Raw genomic sequence first — 6,000 nt, 5'->3', positions numbered from 1 at the left:
AGCGCAAAGGAAACGCTTCCAGTGGCAGCTGCACAGCCGGAATGGGGCACAGAACCCCTAGTTATATAGCCAGTTGGTCTGGTCTCTGCCACGTTCAGATTGTGTGGTCCAATGGATTGATTTCTTTTTCGGCGGCACAAAGAAAACGGGAACAGGCCATGGTCAAGTGCTGTCCTGATGCAAGTGCAAAAAGAAAAGGAAACGATAACCAAACACGGAGAAATGAAAATCAAAAGTAACTGCTTTTTGACGACGAGTACCTTCCAATCTACCCCACAAACCAGCCCAACAATCCTTTCCAAAACCTCGCACAGCGATAGTGAAATATTTAAGCTTTGTCGAAAGTTGCCAGGCTTCCTATTCTCTCTCTCACTTCTCGGGCTGACTATTGAAAGTTTTCCAGTTTTCTTTTGCATACTTTATGGCCTGCGGAGCTGCTCCTTCTATGGCGTGGAATTCTTTGCGGGACCTGCCATTTGGCTGTCGTAAAATAGCTGGCAGCAATCGCTTGATGGCAAACGTGTTCCAATTAAGCGAGATCCTACTGCCACCCCTCCAAAGTGTAGTTAATTTAAAAGAAATTTATAAATTTCTGTTGCAGGCACGTGACACATGCAAATATGGGAAATAAAAATTACTTCTCATAAAAATTTACTTTCGCACAGCGACGGTTCACGTCGTGGAAGAGAGCGACGAAAAAGAGCCAAAAGGTTGCTACTTGTAGCTATTTCCCAATTGCCACGCCCATGCGAGAATGACAGGCAGCCATAAAATTGTGAAACAAAAAAAAAAACATGAAAGGAAGGCTAGCTGGATGGGACTCACTTTTTGATACCCTCGAAGGTGAAAGTTTCATGATTCAGGGGTCCATAGAGCATATAAATTATATAAGGAAATGTCTCATACATTTGCAGGAATACAATATACCCCTGAACTTTGGCAGTACTGAGCATACATACAGGAAGGAGAGAATATATAGGGCTACTTTAAAAAATGGTTGTTATGCCTTAAATTCTGCATGCAAGGCACACATATGTGAACACACACGCACGCACAAGCTCGCGGTTAAATGTTTCGAATTCATTTTCCAATGAAGCGTAAAGTTGATTAAAATGTTGCAATTCCTTGCCACATTCATTGACCTCTAATTGAAAGGCAAAACTGTCGCATTACAAAGGTAATTGCCGCGCGAGGGTTAGGCATTTGGTTGGATGGTAGAGGTTATTCATTTCGCCTCAACGAATTTACTTCTAGTCAATCAAAGGTTAATTGCACATTGTTGCAAATCAAAGAATTTTATTATACACGCTGGCAGGGTTAGGGATGAACGAGCTGATTCAGAATTAGGGGTAGATATTGTAAGTAAGCCATAAACTTTCATAGCAGCTCAAACGAGTCCCACACTCACAATCACCCAGGCCCAGGCCCAGGCCCAGGCCCAAGCCCAGACCCCTGGCAACTCACATGCATTTTAATCACATAAACCCCACTTACGCTGGCAACATTCTGCGTAATTTGTATGAGCAAAGTGCGAATGCGATAGAAGGAGACGATGAATAAGGTAGGTCGGGGTATATCAGCTAGATATTGTGTCAGTCAAACATCGAAAGGAAAGGATGCTCCAGTCAGTCTTTACCTCAGCAAAACGAGGTTCGAATGAATATTATAGTACGTAAAGAGTATTAAGACCGCCCAAAGTTGTCTTAGAGGATTTCCTTTCGCTTCTTAGTTTTTTTTAGCGTGCGCACATTTCAGTTGATGTATGTGTAGTACATACATGGCGTATGCGCAACATTTGCTAGCAAACAAATTTATGCGGCAACATATAAATCCTGTAACAGTAGCTGCCACAGTTTCTGCCACCACGCAGTTGCCGGAACACACGCCACATACAGCTGTGAGCGGGTGGCAAATAGTTTATGCGAAAAAGCTTCCAAAAAAGTTTCCAATTTGCTGGCAAAGAACATCTTAATTTAATAAAGTCCCGGGGCCCCCAGAGGGGGGAGTAGGCGGCAGCAAATTCGGAAATTGTTGGTTTGCACACAGATAAATCTCAATTAGGCAATACTTGAATGCAGTAATAAACAGTTGGGTCCCCATTCAAAGGGAATGATGGAGCGGATGGACGGGATGGACCGAACTGGAAGTTGAAGAAGCAAAATGCGAGGTCTTTTCACTCAAACTCTGACGAGTTTTAGCTTTTTTATTCAAAGATTTCTCTTTTTCGCTCTAATTTAACAAAAAGTATTTCGATTTTCTTTTACTATTTGCTTTTTAGTTAGGTTAGGTTAGGTTAAGGCGGTAGCCGGGCGGGGGGGGATAAGAGCCTCCCGCCCCCAAGCTCACTTGGACCTATAAAAGGTCCGTTGTGTTGCCGCATGGGCATGTGCCCCTTCGCGTTGCCCGAACCGTGAGAGCATACTTCTGCAGGTTAAGGGCAGTCCCATCCGGTGGCTTGGATGTATTTGGACAAGGTCCCTGGTTTGATTACGGACAGGTCCGAAATGTCCGTGAGGAAAGCGGCCCCGAGAATACGAAGACGACGATTTCCAAGGGCTGGGCAGTGGCAGAAGAAGTGGGGGACCGATTCCTCCTCCTCCTCGTCGCGACAACTCCTGCAGAAGTCGTTATGAGGGATTGACAGTCTAGAGGCGTGAGTGCCGATCTGCCAGTGTCCCGTAATGGCTCTAGTAACTGCAGAGCACTGTGCTCTGCTGAGTTTATACAGCTCTGCTGAGCGCTTCTTCGATCGATATGGCCATATCAATCTTGAGACTTTACAGGAAACGGTTTGCTGCCATCTCCTATTGGCATTTTGCTCGAACAATTCGTGCGTTAGGAGCCTGCAGGTAGCCAAGGGCATCGCTACTTGCTCCCTCTCCGGTAGGAGAGGAATCGTAGTACCCTGCCTGGCTAGCTCGTCGGCGGCGTCATTCCCCTCGATGTCCCTGTGGCCGGGACCCATATAAGGAAGAGATCTAACTGCTCTGCGATCTCGTGCAGAGACCTGCGGCAGTCATTTACAGTCGCTGAGTTCGACGATATTGAGCCTAGAGCTTTGATAGCTGCTTGGCTGTCCGAGAAGACGCACACTAAGTGCGTATCTAGAAGTAATTTGGAGACAATCGAAATGGCCTCCTTGATGGCTTCAACCTCCGCTTGGAACACACTACAGTGATCCGGGAGCCTGAAGCAATGACTGATGTTCAGCTCGCTGCAGTAGACTCCGCCTCCCACGCGGCCGTCTAGCTTTGAGCCATCAGTGTAGAAGTGGACCGCATTTGCAGGTCCTGGTTCGCCCATCTCCCAGTCCTCCCTAGATGGGATTGATACCTGGAAGGGCGTCGAGAGGTGATCACTGGGGATACAGTAATCTGTCCTCTCTGGTAATTGCGGGAGTCTCATCAGGATTCCCGAGTGCCCAACCGCGGATGCTTTCCACAGTCTGGCTTCTCTCATTCTGAGGGCGGAAAGTGTTGCCACCTTCTTTCCCATGAGATCCACAGGGAGGAGGTCCAGCACAGTATCCAGGGCTTCCCCTGGAGTAGTGCGTAGCCCGCCAGTTATGCATAGCTCTGCCATGCGTTGAACTCTGCTGAGTTTATTGAGGCATGTCCTTCTGTCCAAGGCTGGCCACCATACCACCACTCCATAGAGCATGATTGGTCGTATGATGGCGGTGTAGAGCCACCGAACTATATAGGGGGTCATTCCCCATTTTAGTCCGATGGCTTTCCTGCAGGTATAGAGGGCCACTGTGGCCTTCTTTACTCTATCCTCTATGCTCAATTTCCAATCGAGCTTTCTATCGAGGATTAGGCCAAGATACTTGGCGTTGTTGCTGAAGACTAGCGTTTCCCCACATAGTCTTGGGGAATCAGTACCGGAACTTTGTACTTCCTAGTGAAAAGCACCAGTTCCGTTTTAGACGGGTTGACGCCTAACCCGCATTTGTCTGCCCATTTCGACATTTTCGTGAGAGTACTTGTCATGCACTCACACAATGTCTGCGGAAATTTTCCGGAGAATGCTATGGCAACATCGTCCGCGTACGCCACCACACGGCAGCCACCCCCCTCTATCTCCCGCAGCAGTGTGTTCACTGCCACGTTCCATAGGAGGGGCGAGAGGACTCCGCCCTGCGGTGTGCCTCTGCTGACAAATCTGGTACACGTTGACGTCCCCAGTGATGCCTCAACCGTCCTGCATTGTAGCATCTGATCGATCAGGCTCACCGTCCTGGAGTCAACGCCCAGATCCGTCAGTGCGCCCGTGATGGCGGTCGGAAGGATGTTGTTAAAGGCGCCTTCTATGTCGAGGAAGGCTACTAGGGTGTACTCCTTAAAGTTAAGGGACGCTTCGATGATCGATGTGATCGAGTGTAGGGCCGTTTCGGTGGATCTTCCCTTCCGATAGGCATGCTGGGAGTCTGAGATCAGACTGGACGGAATGCACGCCGTTAGATGCAGCCCCAGGAGCCGCTCCATCGCCTTTAGAAGAAAAGACGATAGACTTATGGGTCTGAAATCTTTTGGGGCAGTGTGCGAGGGCTTGCCTGCCTTGGGTATGAATACGACTTTGGTCTGAAGCCAGGTGTCAGGAATGCACCCGTGGGAGAAGATTCCCTCGTAAATTATTTTGAGCCAGTTAATGGCTTTATGTCCCGCGTGAATCAGTTGGGCAGGGAAAATGCCGTCTGGCCCCGCGGACTTGTAGGGTTTAAAGCTTCTGATCGCCCAGGAAATGTTTTCCTGGCTTAGCAGTCCCAAGATGGCATTTGAGGCGACAGAAGGAGGCGCGAGGTAGTTGGGTCTGTTTTCATCGCAGCCAGGGAAGTGGGTATTTAGGAGAAGATTTAGCGACTCCTCGCTGGACGTAGTCCACGACTGGTCGGTGTTCTTCAAGTAGCCCAGGGTGGGTGTTGTCTTCGAGAGAACTCTGCGCAAGCGTGAGGCTTCTGAGTTACTCTCGATTTCGCTGCAGAACTTACGCCAGGAGGCGCGTTTGGCTTTTCTAAGTTCTTTGTTGTAGGTTGACAGACTGGCCTTGTATTCGGCCCAGTTTTGCTCAACGTTTTCAGCCTTAGCTTTATTGAAGAGTCTCCGGGAGGCTTTCCGGAGTTCACCCAGTTTCGGATTCCACCATTCAGGTTTCTTCCGGCCTCTGTTCTTGCCAGAGGGGCATGCTTTGTCGAGCGCCTTATTGCAGGCGTCGGTAAAGATCTTAAGAAGACGAGTCGTGGCCTCCGTGGAGAACTCCTCCTCAGATGGGGGCTCAGGGAGAACACGACAGAGGTAATCAGAGTACCGAGTCCAGTTTGTCCGCCTGATGTTTCGGAATCGGACTGGCTTCGGTACTGAGAAGGAGAAGACAGTTTCCACGTACCTGTGGTCCGAGAAGGAGTGCTCTTCCAGGACCCTCCAGGATACAATGTTACGCTGTATCTCATGAGAGGCAAGCGTGAGGTCCAGGACCTCCTTGCGGTTTTTAATGATAAAGGTGGGATCACTACCCCGGTTTAGTAAGACCATCTGAGTGGTCAGTAAGTAACTGAAAAGGTACTCACCCCTTTCGTTTGTGTCAGTGCTTCCCCACTGACAGTGATGTGCATTGGCATCGCACCCCACAATTAGGCCGATGTCCTTGGCCGAGCAGTCTGCGATTAGAGCCCGGAGAGGCGCGTGTGGAGGGGGGTCTGTTTGTTCATGCCCCATGTATGCGGAGCAGATCCTCAGTGAGCGCTCCTGGCCTTCGAGGCTCACTGCGGTGTGGTCTTCATTGCTGAAATTTGGGAGCAAAAATAGGTGCAACTCTCTTTTTGCAAGAATGCAGGTACGAATTTTACCTGCGGTTTCAGCTACATATAGCTTGTAGTCAGAAGTCCTCAGACCGGAGACCCTGTTTCCGAGGATCCAGGGCTCCTGAATGAGGACTATGTCGGCTCCATCCTTGGCCAGGTGGAGCAGTAGAGCAGCGCATGCTGCCTTACAATGGTGGAGG

This window comes from Drosophila miranda (genome assembly GCF_003369915.1).
Source record: "Drosophila miranda strain MSH22 chromosome Y unlocalized genomic scaffold, D.miranda_PacBio2.1 Contig_Y1_pilon, whole genome shotgun sequence".
NCBI lineage: Eukaryota > Metazoa > Arthropoda > Insecta > Diptera > Drosophilidae > Drosophila > Drosophila miranda.
The sequence above is the reverse complement of the archived record's forward strand: the minus strand, read 5'-3'. Positions refer to the sequence as shown.